The sequence below is a fragment of the Pinus tabuliformis genome, chromosome 6 (genome assembly GCF_031772625.1).
Source record: "Pinus tabuliformis cultivar Carrire ecotype Pingquan chromosome 6, CPIR1, whole genome shotgun sequence".
Lineage (NCBI taxonomy): Eukaryota > Viridiplantae > Streptophyta > Pinopsida > Pinales > Pinaceae > Pinus > Pinus tabuliformis.
Window position 1 is genome coordinate 1,976,598,940 of NC_142292.1, and position 19,569 is coordinate 1,976,618,508.

Below are 19,569 nucleotides of genomic sequence, written 5' to 3' on the forward strand. Positions count from 1 at the left end.
ATATCATTCTTCCATGGTGATAATGTGTAATCATGGTCCTCGAAACAAGTTGCAATGGTGTAATGCTTATTAATATGCTTCTATATAATAACCTAGCAATACTTTTCGATTTGCAAGGGATTGATATAATGGAATTTTGACTAAGAGTTTCTAATCTCAAGCATTATCCTCATAGACGTGTGATATACATGGAATTTTCAGAGTGATTCAATAAAAACACTCCACATAAAAGAACCATTATTCAACCATGTATTTCATTAATGCATTCCAAATAAGAAAATATTAGAAAATAAATAATAGGTTTTGGTCATTCATATGATGCAAGACTTGAAAAGTGAAAATGGAGAACCTTGAATAATTGTTTGCCTCCATTCATTTTAATTCAACACTTTTGAGCTTTTGATGTTGAAAATATGCCTTAGATATGAAAATAATTCATTGTGAATCTTGTTTAAACAAATTTTTGGTGAGGAGTGTAAATTTCAAATTGTGTGTTTAAGCTTGGCTTTAATGTTGAGAGAGAGTCAAGCTTCAACATTTCATTTGAATGTGTATTCATTGTGGTAGTTTCCTGATTTAATCTAATTTAATTTGCTTGAAGTGCAAGGAGTTTTTTAAGGATTCAAAATTTATTTCCATGTATAATATTCTAGGCAATTATTATTGTTTGAAAAATCATACATATAAAATGTAAGTGAATAATTAATGAAAACATGTAATTTGTATTAAAACTAGTAATTTTCGACAAATATTATCAATTTAATCATATATATGTAAAAAAAAAGTGAAATTTTAACTAAATGGACAAATATTTTCTTTCAGAAAATGTCCATAAGATGGCCATTTGGCAAAAGTTCCAAAGAAAGATTGCCTAGTATTGGAAACTAACCTACTTAATGTTGATGATTGTAATGATGGACATGTATTTCTCCGTTGGCATGTCAAGTATGTAAGAGTTTTTCAATGCCTTCTTAGGAACTTGCTAAATTGAGTAAGTATATTTTATGATATTTTCCCTATGTCCAACTTAATAAAATTGATTGATGTTGGCTTTTAGGCTAGGTTGTCTAAGGAAAAGTGAATTATTCACTCTAGTGACTTAGATCTAATATCAAACATTGATATCAAATGGGTTAGGATTTGGTCATAACCATCCATGACTTTGGAGATTAGGATTAGAGATCTAACTCAATAAATAATTATAAAAGGACATCCTAGGGAAAGAAGGAAGTCACAAGCGATTTTATAAGTGATTTCCATATTTGAGAGAGTTTTCTCAAGTGAGTGAGATACTCAGGTTGAAGAGAAAGAATTATTTATAGCATAAAAATCCAAGGGGAAATTCAGTGGAGGTAAGGAAGGTCGTATTTATTTATGAGAACAAGATATTGTTTTAATTCAACACTTTTGAGCTTTTGATGTTGAAAATATGCCTTAGATATGAAAATAATTCATTGTGAATCTTGTTTAAACAAATTTTTGGTGAGGAGTTCAAATTTCAAATTGTATGTTTAAGCTTGACTTTAATGTTGAGAGAGAGTCAAACTTCAACATTTCATTTTATGTGTATTCATTGTGGTAGTTTCCTGAGTTAATATAATTTAATTTGCTTGAAGTGCAAGGTGTTTTTTAAGGATTCAAAATTTATGTCCATGTATAATATTCTAGGCAATTATTATTGCTTGAAAAATCATACATATAAAATGTAAGTGAATAATTGATGAAAACATGTAATTTGTATTAAAACTAGTAATTTTTGGCAAATATTATCAATTTAATCATATATATGTATATAAAAAAAAAAGGTGAAATTTTAACTAAATGGACAAATACTTTTTCCAGAAAATGTCCATAAGATAGCCATTTGGCGAAAGTTCCAAAGAAAGATTTCCTAGTATTGAAAACTTACCTACTTAATGTTGATGATTGTAATGATGGACATGTATTTCTCCATTGGCATGTCAAATATGCAAGAGTTTTTTAATGCCTTCTTAGGAACTTGCTAAATTGAGTAAGTATATTTTATGATATTTTCCCTAAGTCCAACTTAAGAAAAAAAAATTGATTAATGTTGGCTTTTGGGCTAGGTTGTCTAAGAAAAAGTGAATTATTCACTTTAGTGACTTAGATCTAATCTCAAACGTTGATATCAAGTGGATTAGGATTTTTTCATAACCATCCATTACTTTGGAGATTAGGATTAGTGATCTAGCTCAATAAATAATTATAAAAGTACATCCTAGGGAAAGAAGGAAGTCACAAGCGATTTTATAAGTGATTTCAATATTTGAGAGAGTTTTTCTCAAGTGAGTGAGATACTCATGCTGAAGAGAAAGAATTATTTATAGCATAAAAATCCAGGGGGAAATCAAGTGGAGGCAAGGAAGGTCGTATTTATTTATGAGAACAAGATATTGTTTTAATTCAACACTAAAGAGCTTTTGATGTTCAAAATATGCCTTAGATATTAAAATAATTCATTGTGAATCTTGTTTAAACAATTTTTTGGTGAGGAGTGCAAATTTCAAATTTTATGTTTAAGCTTGGCTTTAATGTTGAGAGAGAGTCAAGCTTCAACATTTCATTTGAATGCGTATTCATTGTGGTAGTTTCCTGAGTTAATCTAATTTAATTTGCTTGAAGTGCAAGGTGTTTGTTAAGGATTCAAAATTTATGTCTATGTATAATATTCTAGGCAATTATTGTTGTTTGAAAAATCATACATATAAAATGTAAGTAAATAATTAATGAAAACGTGTAATTTGTTTTAAAACTAGTAATTTTCAGCAAATATTATAAATTTAATCATATATATGTAAAAAAAAATAAGTGAAACTTTAACTAAATGGACAAATATTTTTTCCAGAAAATGTCCATAAGATAGCCATTTGGCGAAAGTTCCAAAGAAAGATTGCCTAGTATTGGAAACTTACCTACTTAATGTTGATGATTGTAATGATGGACAGGTATTTCTCTATTGGCATGTCAAGTATGCAAGAGTTTTTCAATGCCTTCTTCGGTACATGCTAAATTGAGTAAGTATATTTTATGATATTTTCCCTAAGTCCAACTTAAGAAAAGAAAATTGATTAATGTTGTCTTTTGGGCTAGGTTGTCTAAGGAAAAGTGAATTATTCACTTTAGTGACTTAGATCTAATCTCAAACGTTGATATCAACTGGGTTAGGATTTGTTCATAAAAATCCATCACTTTGAAGATTAGGATTAGAGATCTAACTCAATAAATAATTATAAAAGGACATCCTATGGAAAGAAGGAATTCACAAGCGATTTTATAAGTGATTTCCATATTTGACAGAGATTTTCTCAAGTGAGTGAGGTACTCAGGCTGAAGAGAAAGAATTATTTATAGCATAAAAATCCAAGGGGAAATCCAGTGGAGGAAAGGAAGGTCGTATTTATTTATGAGAACAAGATATTGTTGAAGCCACACATGTGGAGCGAGAGAGATTGCAAAAGGTGCCACATGTGTGAGGAAGAGCTTGTTGAAGCCGCACATGTTAGAGCAATTTTTTGCAAGTGCTACATGTGTGAGAGAAACCAAACCCCGACCGCATGAGAGAGAGATTGTGCCACATGTGTAGGAGAACAAAGAGCTTTTGCAAGTTGCAATTGTGAAATTTTTGGTTGCTAATAGGCCACATTGTGTGATTGTGTTCTTTATCTTTGTTTTTTATTACGCTGCCTATCTATTGTTGAAACGTTTTGTGTCTTGATGAAAATAAATTAGTTTCAGATTGTTCATCATACCAGTTGTAGAATTTCGTGGAAAATCTACATGGTATCAGAGCATAGAACAACATAAATACCAGCACCAAGAAGATTAGATTTGTGAAGAACACATATTAGTTTGTGAAGAGAAATTCTTTGGACAAGGAGTATGGTGTACCAAGGACTGAGACCAAATCAATGTTCAGAGGGAGCATCTAACTTCTCCTCATGGAAGGAAAGGATCAAAATAGTGTTGGAAGATAATGGGGTGGGAGAGTTTGTCAAGAATATTATACTGCCACCACAAGATCCCCAACAGTTGGCCCAACATACTAATAATGATATCAAGGGAAAGAGGATTATTCTAGAGGGGATCAAAGTGCATAACATTCCTCATCTCCATGAGAAGAAGATAAATGAGATGCTTCAAGCTATCTTACAGCTATTTTTAAGGTACTCGTGATGCCAGGAAGCTTTCTCTTAAGGAGAATCTAATGCGTAGTTGATCCAGACTTATGTAGGAAGACAACATAATACAGATAATGACATAAACATAGAGATGCAATAGAAATAAAAATTCATTTCATCAATATCAAAGAACTGAAATATGATTACATACAAAATGGAAATAAACTAGCTTGGGTGATAGTAGCTTTATCTCTAAGAAGAGATGTGGCAACTACATGCCTCTGAACTGTGTTACAATGAATCTCAGTGGCCTTTTTATCATTGAGAAACAATGAAAAACCATAAACATCCAAAAACCTAACCCTAGGAGATGAAGCACCAAAATATTATGAGCCCCTATTGGGTAAGTTGGAACATCAAATTCCTAAGGTGATAACTTTGGCCTATGATCTTCGTTTGGATATGATAATACATCGTTTCAAAGATCTCAAAGAGTTTGCTAAAAACAAATAATTTTTGCACTTTTATAGTCTCTCTATTTTCCCTAAAAATGTCTTTTAGTCCCTCAAAACAAATCCAAAATTTTAGGACCTGAAATACTACCAAAAATAGTAAGTTGTGCTACAATTAAGGAAATTGAAAAGAAACTGTTGGAAATACTGAGAGGGGGGTGAATCAATATTTATTTTACAATTGTTATTTTTCCAGTTTTTAGATCACTTATAACCAGAACACAAAAACAACAATATAGAATAAATGATTTTATTAATCACAAATAACGAGGACTTCAATCCTCTTCTTTACAATAAATTATGTACAATGCTGCTTAGGGCTCCAACCCTAGATGAAGACACCAATATTCATTCCACCAGGTTCCAACCTGTATTTTTCCAAGAACTAACTTGGACTTCATGATGCTCCAACTTCTAGGGCTCCAACCTTATCTTCTCTAATGCTCCAACCTTATATTCTCTAATGCTCCAACCTTGTCTCTATGAGGCACCAACCTCTAGGTCTCCAACCCTCTCACTGGTACAGGCCCCAACTTGGTCTTCTTGAGGACTCCTACCCTCTAGGGCTATAACCCACTACTTCAATTCTTCAAGATGGGTTCAACGGTTCTTCAAGTCTCCCAATATCTTCTGCAACTGTCCCTGACAAAATCTTCACCTTCAACAATGCCCTCAATCGATCTCCAAAGAACTTATCTCATCAATGACAACTTTACCTTCTTAGAAGATGTCTCCACAACTCTTCATGTTACCCAAACAAAAATATTCAAGGTTACCTCATGATGAATTCAGCAATGCACCATGGTCTCCAATAGTGTCTCCAAGATCAACTAAATATTCTTAGTAAGATGTCTTCAATAGGTTTCACTAAGCCTGTTCCAAAAGCTTCTTTAATAGGCCTACCCACCAAACAATTCTTCAAGTGTTTCACAATGTTTTCAACCAAGGAGGTCTATAATGGTTCTCCAAAGAGTGTTTCCAATAAGTTTCAATAGGTATGCATACAATGTCCTTCAACAAGTTTCTTCAATAAGACTTGAATGATCATTCAATAAGATATTTTCAATAATTATTTAAGATGTCTTCAAATGGCTCTAATATCCACAACTCTAGGTCTTCTACACTCCAACAATATGTCTTCACTGCATAAGGTCAGGCTTGAAAGGAATGATTTAAGTGATGCTTTAATTATGCTTCAAGTGGCCTCATAGAGCTACCTTCAATGGCTCTGAAAAGCTAATATTGTGCTTCCAAGACAAATTCAATATTGTGCTTCCAAGGTACCCTATACACTTCCAATATTGTAACTTCAACTAAGGTCTTCAAGAGAATTTTCACTTAGTTCTGAAGTGTAGTCACTCTCCATAGGTTCGAAGGATGTGCCACTATAGATCCACAAAAGAAGAGATGTCAAGTTGTCACAGGATTATGAGACCAAGCCTCAACAATGGTAATTGTATGAGCCCTTCAAGGATGACTATCCACAAACCTTTCTTCAGGTCCGAGCTTCTAAATAACAATTCATACACCTGGCTGTAATGATGATTTTATGATGTTATGATCATAGGTTTGAGCCGTAAAACTGAGCCTCCAAATCAAGATATATAAGTGTAACAATTATGAGCTACCAAGGTGAATAAAAGATCCTCATATATGAGCTTTCTTACAAGCCTGAGCCTTTTCTTCACAGATCTGAACCTCCTCTCACAAGTTTGAGCTTCTCCAACTTATTGTAGCTCCAAGATTCTATAAGAGACTACCTGTCATAGGTCCAAGTTGAGTCTTTCACAGGTCTAAGGTTATAGCACTGATCCCTAAAACACAAGTCCGAGCCACTTGCAAGTTTGTTCCTGAGGTCTGTAATCTGAGCTTGAGGAATCATTTATCATAGAAGTTTCCCAAATTGTTCTTCTCAGCCTCCTTATTTCTATGCCTCTTATTTGAATTGTTCACCAAGATTTATGGTTGGAATGATGAATTCAACCTTCTATATACACAAATTTGACTTTGTAATGAAGAGACATGTCAGCCTACATAAGTCAGCTTGCCAATCATTATGATTTTTCTATCTTATAAATTCAATTTCTCTCAGCCTATGAGGAGTTAGAGGGTAAGTAAGGGCTCATTGGAAAGGGGAAAATGTCCTCTACAAGCCTATGCCAATTCCATCCTTAAATGAGATCGTTTTTCCATCAATAAAATTATATTTGTGAAACTGTCATCATTATTTCATCCATGACAACCTTTAGGATTTTATCTTTATGTTTTTTGCATTCAAGGTAAAGGCTCATTCTTTATTCATTTAAGGCTTGACATTAATGTAATGGACCTATTAGGATCATGGCTTCCTTAGGGTATCACGAGCATCATTCAACAAGGCTAGGGTGTCTTTTCATTATGTCTTCATAAGCATCTTCAACAAGGTAACTTCTTTCTTAGGGCATCTCCAACAAAGCTTGGGAAATGCATACAAGGGCTAGTTATTGGCTTTCCATCATTAATGACCAACAAGGCCAACTTCTACAATACAAACATGATACCATAATGACAACATTGTTAGGGATTTTTTATGGAAGGTGCATCTAGAATTTCATTAATATACTCATGCACCTAGGGTCTAGATAAGTAGTTAGGGTTTAGGTCTCCTAGGGTTTTCACAACATCTAGGGTTAGGGTTTTCTTCAAGAATTCAACTATGATGCCATCAATGACAACTTTATTCAACAGAAATAATGGTGGGGGTCCAAGTGGAATAGGTGGGTGGCCACTAATATCCACCTAGATCAGTCATCCGCCCTTACGAAGAAATCGTCCCCATTTTTGAGGTAGGAGTGTGACAATGAGGTTTAGTGATAAAACCCTTAATGTGTCCATTGACTTCATTTTCTAAGAGGATCAAATTTTTCCTCTTCTTCCTTGCAAGAAAATTTGATGACTGAACCAATTTATTGCTCTCCTTGCATAATGAAGTCAATTTGATAGTAGATTCAGTCATAGATATAAGGATACTTGTTGTGAAGGTAAATCCCCTTTGCGAACAGAGACAATCCCTCTAGCCCAATGAGTGGGTCTAGCAACAAACTAAACACACCAACATACACTTTCCTAGTTTATATTTAACGAATGTAGAGAGAAGGAGAAACCTACCTTGCTTTGATGCTAACCGCTCAATCCTTTGAAGATGACTTTGAATCTTTTGCTTCCAGGCTCACTTCTTACTTGTTCTTCACATCTGAGTACCTGCAAGAAAGATCAAAGATATATGAAAGATACAAGAGCATATATGTCATACATCAAACATAAACTACTTAATAGATCAAAGAGTATTAAGCTAAAAGCATAAACATTTACACAATTATGAAAATTGAGCATCAAATGTATATATTAATAAGTTAAAAAGGGAAGCATACAACCTATGCCTTGATGTTGGAGACCTCTTCAAGCACTCCTCCTCCAAGTTATAATGGGCAGCATTTGGGCATAATCTTAGTATAGGATTGCAGGCAATCAATAACCAACCATTTGGGGATGGAAGGGATTTGATTTATAGGAAGAGAAAGGGAGTTAGGGATCCACAAAAGAGGGAGGATGGTCCACATCTAAAGGGGAAATCCCACAACAGGTCCAAATGGGAGACCTCGACCATATCAACAACAACCAATATCAAGCTTGTTATTCTCGAAGTTTCTAATGTACGAAGCTTCTTCTCCAGTTTGGAAAAACGTGCCAAAAGAGGTTCAGTGCAGGTTTTCATATCAAAACCCATGCTGACAGCACTAGGGTAAAGCAGAGAAACATTCCATCAGCATGGTTAGGCAGTGGAGCAAAATGTGTTGGCCCTAAAAATTATGTTTTTAGTTAACCTTCTTCATAATTGACTCAGGGCAATTTTCCTTTGATTCTTCAGGGAGGTTTTGGCTTGTATATCGTGACGGATATGATGCACCATTTTCAATCTATGGGCACTTTAGGATATGGAACAGGAAGTGAACAAGAGGTGTGACAAAATACTGTGTAATAGATGCCCCCTAAATCATGAAGGTAGAATAGGGAGTGATGGCTGAGATTCTTTACAAGTTAATGCAAGGACTATAAAAACACTGTCAGGGGACCTACAAATCAAGCATATACATATACATATACATATCTGAAATCTCTGATGATCATGCCTAATGATACATGAATAATCATTGAATAATACATGAATCCACAGTATGGACACAACCATCTGAATAGAAGGGATTATGTGTATGGATCCACGGTATGGTTGTAGCAATCCGAGGATCATGAATATGGACCCACGATACGGTCGCAACCATCCGTCCAGAGGAAACATGTGTACAATCATGAATAAATCATAACTCCACTCAACTTAGATTTTATCACATAGAATCTAGGGTCTTAGGCTCCGTCTCGACTCGATCATTGTATGAATTCTAACATGTGAATAGATGTGTCAAAGTCAAACATGATAGAAAACTGCCTGATTACTGGTCAATGATGTAAACCATTAACAAGCACGAGAGAAACCACCAATAATGATAATGGCTCTCAAGGTACAATCAGCACAATCCACAAATGTGAATAATGGAGTTGAAGTCGAACACCCGTGGAATCATTCGATCGAAGGCCAATGATGTAAACTTGTCGTCAAATGTGAATAACTTTCCATTGAGGCATGCAAGCTCTAAGGTGATGGAAGGGAGTTTCTAGATGATCTTCTCGGATAATGAGTTGAATTCAACAAGAAGTGATCCCCAACGGAGTCGCCATTTTGTTGTGAAGGTAAATCCCCTTTATGGATAGAGATGATCCCTCTAACCCAATGAGTGGTTCTAGCAACAAACTAAACAAACCAACATACACTTTCCTAGTTTATGTTTAATGAATGTAGAGATAAGGAGAAACCTACCCCACTTTGATGCTAATTGCTCAATCCTTTGAAGATGACTTTGAATCTTTTGCTTCCAGGCTCGATTCTTAATTTTTCTTCACGTCCGAGTACCTATAAGAAAGATCAAAGAGGTATGCAAAATACAAGAGCATATATGGCATACATCAAACATAAACTACTTAATAGATCAAGGAGTATTAAGCTAAAAGCGTAAGCATTTACACAATTATGGAGAGTGAACATTAGATGTATATATTAATAAGTTAAAAATGGAAGAAACAACCTATGCCTTGATGTTGGAGACCTCCTTTTGGTGGATGTTCAAGTCCAAGAAAAAAATCTTCAAGCACTCCTTCTCCAAGTTAGAATGGCCAGCATTTGGGAATAATCTCAATATAGGAATGCGGGAAATCAATAACCAACCATTTTGGGATGGAAGGGATTTGATTTATAGGAAGGGAGAGGGAGTTAGGGATCCACAAAAGAGGGAGAAAGGTCCACATCTCAAGGGGAAACCCCATAATGATAAGATCAAGAGGTCTAAATGGGAGAGCTCAACCATATCAACAACAACCAATATACAACTTGTTGTTCTCAAAGTTTCTAATGGACGAAGCTTCCCCTCCAATTTGGGAAAACCTACCAGAAGAGGTTCAATGCCAGTTTTAATATCAAAACCCACACTCGCAATGCTAGGGTAAACCAAAGCAACCTTAAATTAGCATGGGCAGGCCATGGAACAAAACATGTTGGCCCTAAAAATTAGGTTTTTAGTTAACATTCTTCAGAATTGACTCAGGGAAATCTTCCTTTGATTCTTCAGGGAGGTTTTGGTCTGTATATCATGATGGATATTTTGCACAGTTGTCAATGTTTGGGAACTTTTGGATACGGAACATAAAGTGAACAAGAGCTATGACAAAATATTGTGGAAAAATACTTACTTGTCAAGTGAAGATGCTCCTTTGGTGGTGATATCTTCTTCTTGATTCCTTCTTGTTTTTAATGATGATGTTTGCTTCCTTGAAAATGACAATGCTTCTCCTAGAGAACTCCTTCAAATATGATTTTTATGATATTCTTGATTCAAATAGAGTGATAACACCTTGAACCTTATGATGATGATTGTAAAATGTTTGAGCTTCCCGAGTAAGTGTAGAACCCTTATTTATATGAGTTAGGATTTTGAGGACTTCTTAGATAATCCTTAGTTCCTTCCTTCAAGATGATGAGTGGGTTAGTCATTCTTTAAAATTGATGCTCTTGATGTTTCCCAGATGATATTCTTGTACTTCATCCCTTGAGTATCCTTCTTTGAGCTACCTTTTCTTGATGTAGTCACCTTAGCTCTGATACCATGTTGAGAAATATAAGGCAACTAGATTAAAATATTTCTCATACTTTCATAATTTCTTGTGATGTATTTTTACTTGATTATCTTCTTCTTTAACTTGATTATTATTGTTTTTTCTATCGTCAAACAACTACCAAGCAATTAAGATCAAAGAGATAAGAGGACACAAAATATAGGCTACTAGCCAAGGCCAAAACATCTCCTCTTGAGAGGATAACCCACAAGAATTCTTTTCTTTTTACAAAATCTTCAAATGATGAATTCCAAGACCTAAGACCCTTGAAAAACACCTCTCCAAGACCAAGTCAAAATTTCTCCTTGATGATCTTTCTTTCCAAAATTTTTAACCCCAACAACTTCGACCTAACAGTTTCTTATGCAATTTCAACCCAACGATTTCTTCTACAACTTCAACCTAACAGTTTCTTCTACAAATCAACCTAGAGGTTTATTCTATAAATTCGAACCAATAGTTTCAGTACTTCAACTTGCCCAATAACCTTCCAGTACTTCGACTTTCCTAGCCACTTTCTAACACTTCAACTTGCCCAACAACTTTCCAACACTTCGACTTTATCAACAACTTTAGAAACCCTAACACAAGAGAGAGAGAGATCCAAATCTTTGATCTTGATTTTATTATTATTATCCTTGATTTTGTCCTTTTCCATCTTCTTTCTTGAGGAGATCGAACTTTCTTGTTATGTGTCCAATGAGGTTGAGTTCCTTCTTATTTATAGGATTTCTAGGGGTAATAATTTCTTCCTTGAGGCTGACTTGTTCTTTCATGTAGGCTGACTTGCTTGAGGCACCATGACAAGGTTTTGGAGGGTCTTTTGACTCAAATAAATTTCCTTTTACAATATGTAACATGCCCAAATGAATCTTCCATACATGACAATGACTTAATTGACTTGTATACTCAATGATAAGCCGTAGAAGCACTCAGTGGGTGCTTGACCTAAAATTAAATTTCCCTTGAGCATGAAACCCATGCCTCAAGAATAACAATAATAAATTTATTTTTATTTTTATAATAAATGCATAAAATCATGATTACGTATGTCATTATGAAGACCAAACGTAGTTACATATTTCAACATGATTAAAGGAGCTCATTGTGTCCAAAATAAGTCTCGTGTGTATCAACAACATTCGACAAATCCTTCTCCCATCCTTGGTGAGGAAAAACTGGAAAGTTTCATGTAACAACATACCACATACCCGGAAACAACCCATTTGTCATTTTTATAATAAAAATAGCCTAAAGCATTAGTTCTTATGCCAACTTACAACCGAATTTATATCATAATTATGACATATAGAAAGAGACATACTTAGGTTGATAATGGTTATTACATTGATAAATTATGGTCTTGAGATAAAAAAAGGGTAAGGAAAAGATAGGGAAATGGTTGCAAGAGAATGTGATTTCCACGTCCCAACATCATCCCCCAACTTAAGCATCTACATGTCCTCATGCATACCCTTATAGTTGATTTCTGATATGTTCAGAATGGAGTTCTAATAAATTGTAAGCACCTATAGTATCGTCTAAATTTGCTCTATAGCCTCAGGAAAGAACCAACTCCATTTCCCATAATTTATCAATGAGATGATATGGATGTTGAAACTGATAGGCAAGGATCCAAATAATAGGAAATTTAAACCTAAGTCCAAGCGAAGTTCTCCTGATGCTTTTTAAATATTGAGAAACCCTAGAAAGTGCCTGTAAAAAATTTAGAAAGAAATAAGGGTCCAAATCCTTTAATTCATTCTTACAAGCATCCCATTTGATCCTACCCCCATATAATGCAGCATGTTTCATCCCTTTGATACTTCTAAGACAAAGATCAAAAAATTTGTACCTGAATTCAATTAGCACCTTCTTAGTGTCCAAATATTGCCATATCTGGTTATACAACATAGAGACTCTTTCAGCAAACCCAAGTTTATTTCAAATAAACAATTTCACCTTTCCTTCATTAGTTGTTACAATATGATAGGAAACCTTCCAACTGACTTGATTTTGTACAAAAGACACAAAATATCTCAACTGAATATCTCCAATGTATGGTGTAAGGTTAAAGGTTCCTTCTCCAAAATAGACATAGTCATGCAAACAATTCACATGATAAATGTTGTTCCGAAAAAATGGCCTTATGGAAAGTTTCTAGAAAGTATTGAACTTCCCTCATCTCATACGATTGTTTCTCCTTGAGGGATATTAATCGGAAAAAAAAAAAAAAAAAAAAACCTTTTCTTGCATAAACATGGAATAGGATGTAGAAATTACGATGTAAATTTGCAACTACTCATAAAGTTTTAATAAAAATGACAAGACAAAAACCTACTCTACTGCTCTGCAGAAAGTAATTCACAATCTAGAACAAGAATTTTAGACATGCAATAAGAAATATAACACATACATGCAACAAGTATTTTTCTTGGGACAAAAAACTATTGAATACCCCAATTCCTGCTTGCATTAAATCAGAAGAATAGAGATGTATTACAATTTCTTTGCTCAACTTAGCACAACCTACAAGTGCATAACTTATCTCTCTGCTCACTCAAAGGATCTTACCCATACTTAGTCAAAAATTTCCTTTTCTTTAGCTCATATTTCCTACATTATTCCTTGAGAAATTAAGCCCCTATTATTTAGGAAATTCCTCAAATTGATTGTGCAATTCCTTTAGGTTGATTGTTTAACTGCATGCAACACCTGTACACTCAAGACTAGTCTACAACTAATGTTACATTTCCTTGGAATCTCCACCATGCCTGGGGAACTCAAATTCTTGGCATGCACTAGCTATTTTGGAATGATTGATCAGTTAACTGGATGATCACTGAGTTTGACTAAAGTCCCACTTATTAACTAACCTTCCACTAGTTCCTCCAAAAGTTGGAACTAGTTTAACGTAAACAACTTGAGATAATTTACCTTGATTGATACAAATTAGCAATCACACATGCTAAACTAAACTCTAACTCCTATAAATAGAATCTATAGAGTAAACTAGGTGACACGAGCTATGTCACACAAGTTAACATCATCCAAGTTGTATGTTGATGTGGAAATTCAAATTTTCTCAATTTAATCAGGGTAAAATCAAATTGAGAATTTATTGTTGCATTTTTCAACACTCCCTCTAATCAAGAAAGGATTTATCTACCACCCCTATCCTGCACCTATGGAACTCAAGCTACCCACTTGACAAGGCCTTTGTCAAAATGTCAACATCTTGTTCCTTTGTCGGAATGTATTGCAACAACATTATCTGCCTCTTCACATAGTCCTGTAAATAGTGATACAGATATCTATATGCTTGGATCAATCATGAAAAATAGGATTCTAAAAGAGCTTAATGTAACTCTGATTATCACAGTAGATCATAGTTGGATCCATCATCTGACCAAACAATCCAACAAGTATCTTTCTCATCCATGCCACCTTACATTTTGCTTGTCTGGAAACCATGTATTTTTCTTCTATCGACCTGCTATACCAAGAAACCGTTATGGACCTAACACTGAAAATTCCACATGATGTACTTTTTTGTTCTGATGAACTCCCCACCCAATATGCATCCATGAAGCCACACAACTTCACTCCCTTTTTCCATCTTTACCATAGTCCAAACTATGTAGTGCCTCTGAGGTACCATAGAACATGCCTAGCTACCCTCCAAAATAATTTGTTTAGATTAACCATAGCTTGGCTCTCCTGGTTTACTGCATAGAACATATCTAGCCATGTGTTCACAAGATACATTAATGAACCCACCAACTACCAATAAACAGTAGCATCAAATTACTCTCATGCAGAATCTCTACAATATCTCATTTGCATACTTGCCTTGAGAGACAAAAAGTTCCCCATTGCCTTGCCATAGTTCCAACCAGAGGAAGTAGTAGATGAGAGCCATGTCCTTCATTTCAAACTCCCTTGTAAGGTCCTCCTTGCAAGAGCTAATTAGCTACTCATTGACAATTAAAATAAAATCATCAACATATAAGACAATAATCATAATTTTCCTTCTACCAAAATATGATAGAGGTTTGAATCCGCCTTTCTTTTGGTGAAGCCCAAACCGATGAGACAGTTATCGATACTGATGTACCAAGCATGAGGTACTTGTTTGAAACTATACAATGATTGCTTGAGTCTACACACATGAGAATCTTGATCAAAATTCTCAAAGCCTTTTGGTTTCTTGATGTACACCTCATCCTCAATAACTCCATTGAGGAATGTTATTTTTACATCCATCTAGTGGATCTTCCACCCCATCTGTTGTTATAGACATTTTTGTGCCTTACAGTCTCGAGCATGAAATGTCCATAATCTAAGGGATCCAAAGTCCCTAAACATGTTGTTCCTACCCGTAGAGGAACAAGGCCAACAAAACACAGCAATTCACAGAAGTTCTCCACCTGAAAACACTCAAAAACAAGCCAATTCTGGATCATGTCAACTACTCCACTGAGCATCTGTGCTGAATGTCAACTGCTCCACTGTCTACCTGCGTTGAATGTCAACTGCAACAAAGGCTACCTGCGTTGAGCGTAACTAGACAAGTGGCAGGCTCATTTCTCAATGTGTCAATGCTCAGGAAGCTTCCAAAATGACACTTGCATCAAGGAATTCGACTGGTGATGAGTAAGAGGTTCCAAATCTCCAAGTGGAAGCAAGAACCTCCAAGTGGACTCAAGAACTGAGAGAGGGAGAGGACACTAGTCAGATCTCAAGCTGACTCATCCTCTCTCCAAAACATCTATATATGGATCTCTCCTCCATGAGATCTAAAGGCTGGAATTTTGTGATTGCAAAGAATTGCTGTTGGTTTGAGGTTGGATCATTGGGTGCTTAATGCTTTGAAGGGAGCTGAAGAAGGAATTCCATTCTGCTGGGAAGGAGATGCTGGATTGGAGCCCTATGGGTTGTATCTCTTCCTGAACCTTGTTATCAATCAATAAAGCTATCTTGGTTCTTTCCTATATGCTGGTGTATTTTGTATGATTTGCATTAGTATATTTTATTTTTCTAATCCTGAATCATTTATGAATATGTATATTTGCCTTTGTGTTGTGTTCTTCTCTTGTCGCAAGTAGCTGTTCTCTTGTCACAGGTAGTTGTTCTCTTGTGATCTCGTGGGAATCAAGTAGCTATTCTCTTGAGCAAGCGAGGAGGCAAGTAGCTGTGGACACCCAAAGAGAAGAGGATCTAGATCGAGGGACAACCGGAAGACAACGGTAAGTCTACCAATCTCCCCTCTTTCACATTTCATAAAGGAAGAAACCGAAGTAGTTGTATCTGTTTGTTGCTAAGGTACTGTCACACCTTAGGTGGATAGGATCATCCTGCATAGGCATTTTTCCCCACAAAAAATTGGCGACTCCGTTGGGGAGATTTGTTTTAGTCATTTTATTTGTGTTTACATCATTGTTTGCTTCATAGACTCAACAGAAACAATCGAACTGCTTCGCAAAGTAGATTGTTGCTGCTTTGATCCTTCACTGGGTTTTTGTCTATGATCTGAACAATGGACTCATAAATGACTTGATGATCCTTTGTGATAGTCTTTAGTACCCTCTCAAAGCATCCCTCTGTTTATACCTTGCTTGTGTTTCTGATTTGGCCTGAAACAGTTGATTTTTGAGCATTTTATGACCCGGAACCCAAGAGAAACGAGAGTTTCTCCTTCAGCGCAGACACTGTGAAGGCAGTCTGCATTTCAACGCAGGTCCCGTGAAGGCTACCTGCGCTGAATTTAAAACTGACAGTGTTAGACTTGCGCTGAACCAGTTTAGCCTTGTGCATCTGGGGTTCTCTGCTGTCTTTTGCCCTGTTTTGATCTCTGTTTTTGCAGCCTTTAACCAGCATAGGTACCAGTCTGATAACCCCTTTTCTTTGCTTGAATTCCACCTCATTTTGTACAAAAATACTGTAAGTGTTTTTGTGTGTTTGTGGCGTCATTTACAGTTTTCCTTTGCATGAGTGAAATAATCATCTTGTAGCCCTTGATTCAGATCTGATTGATTGTGATCTTAGGAGAGAGTTCATTGGTTGTTTACAGTTGATTATCATTTGCTTTTGCTTATTGGTTTGAGTTTGTCACTTTTAATTGTCGAAACAAGTATTCATTTCGAAAATCGCAAAGTGATTGTAATCTCTTCTACCCTTGTTGATTTTGGAAAAGAAAACTTGTTTGTATCTGTCATTTAAAAGCAAATTCAAAGTTGTACAAAAAGCTTTCTTTGTAGGCATTTATACTAAGAAAGCAGAAAACAAACACCTGCATTGTGCATTTTCATTTTGATAAGTTTGCATGCTTGATTTAGGAAAGAGTGCATTAGAGTGTGCTGATTGCTCTTTGAGAAAAGATGGTCGCTCTCTTTTCCCTTAGTAGCTAGGATTTTCAAAGTTGAAAAGATTATAAAGCTTGCTTATCATCTTAGGCTGCATTTAGGAATTGTACCATACATCTCGTGGTGATCCTGAAAGACAAACTTCTAAAAAGATCAACTTAAAATAAACTGAATGAACCTAACAACGCTTTGCAACATAACGCACAACATAGAGGTCTAGGCTAGAGACGTGTTCCGGCGTCGTTAAGCCTAGTGACTGTCGATCTCGTGGAAGGTGGGTGATTCCTCCTGAGGGACGATAGCGCTAGTACGGATTGTGCTCCCACGTATCGTCACGTATATATTGGGAGACCCCTATAGGCATATATCCTTTATCCTTAGGAAGCCGTGTCGGCCGCCCTACTGATCGCAATGCAGTGAACACAGCATTCATGAAGATCGACCGCCCGTACTGTAAAAAGTATTCTGCGGTTTTGCGAAAAGTTTGGCACACCCTCTGCCTAGATCTCCAGAGCAGTTTCTTTTGGCCTTTTTCAGACTTATAACAGAAAAAGTCCATCCGAGCATTTGTCACTTCGGGCTCGTTAAAACATCGAAGGAGACTAGAGTCATCTTTAGCTTTCTCTCGACTCTTTAAAAGTGAAAAAGCAAGTTGTGTCTAAAGCGTCGTTAACAATTTATTTTAAACAGAACAATCACCCATTATTCCCGCGTTGGTCTTTAGGTTGAAAATATGGAGCACACCAACCAAGGAATTCCCCTTGGTGGAAATCCTAGTCCCTTCTCCTCTTGGGGAGATGTTGGTGCGCCCCACATGGCCACATTGTCGCTTCCAGGACTGACAATTGGCCTACCAGTTTGGATCTTTTCAACCAATGTCGTTCAGAATACCACCATTCCTGAACAGTCAAGTCAACAGTTAGATCAGACGAGAGTTTCCCACCAGCCTTCCACTTCATCTTCCTCTCCTCCTTCCTCTTCGCTTGACGGAACTGGTCGAACAAAGAACCGGGTTCCTAAGGAGAAGAAAGAGAAGAAGAATAAAGAAAAGAAGCAGAAGGAGCCTAAGGCGACTGGGGGCAGACAAGTGTCATCTAACAAAAATCCACACACAACACTCGTAAGGCCTAAATCGCCATGCGCCATATGCAAGGGAGACCACTTCCATAGAGATTGTCCCTGTATCCCCTGGATACTAAGAGACTGGTCCCCCCGTTTGCACAATTCGGTAGCATCGACCTCTGATAGCCATGTCGACTGCTCACCGTCAACTAGTGGGAGTGAAGCCCCAGGACAGAGCGGGAAAGCTAAATTTCCATGCAGACTGTGTGAAGGCGATCACGCCATCCACCGTTGTCCCTTCTTAGACGAGGCAAAAAGATTTTTGGAAGATCGCCCGATATTACGAGCGCATCTTCCTCCTGGATATCAAAAACTCTTGCCAAGTCCCTTGCTAGTTGAGAATCCGGTTGACCCGCCCAGGTGGTCAGCCGAAGCACCTATCATTGAAGATGAACCGTCTGAATCCATACTTGACGAAAGTCTAAAGGTTGAAACGGCAATTGACCCGGTTTTGCCTTCAGAGGCTCTATCTTCGAATAACACCATCACATAGGAGAATAAAGACGACACCGTCCAAGTTCTCTTCATCATAACCGACTCTTATGATCAAGGGGGCAATGCCACCATTCCTTTATCGTAGGAAGGGAGTTCATCAGAGCACTATCCAGCTGTATACTCGGTCCCACCACCAAGCTACCTAGTTGTGTCCTTTGACTGGAACCAACTAGGCAGACCCCGCTTGCCAGCTAGCATACCATTCAGAATTATTGTCCAAATATACAGAATGGTAATGGCTGGTACAGTTATTGATGAAGGGGCATCTGTGAGTATCCTTTCCTCTATTTCTTGGAAAGCGCTTGGTTCGCCTGCGCTTTTGCCTGAAATGAGAAATCTATCAGGCTTTGATAAGGGAACCAGTCGCCCTTTAGGGATCCTCCCCAATGTGCCAATAACATTGAAAGGGAAGATCGTTCAAATGAACGTGATGGTCGTTCAAGGACCCTTGGATTATAACCTACTCCTTGGACGAGACTATATATATTGCATGGGAGCCATCGTCTCATCACTCTTTAGAGTAATGTGTTTTCCGCATGAAGGAAGAATGGTCAAGCTCATGGACCAACTTTCATTCCTCGTATCACGCATCGCAAATAGTCATATACCATCCCTAAATGGTCAATTCACGCAAGAAGTGTCTCAACCCACGGTCTATCCTCCTGATGAGTGCGA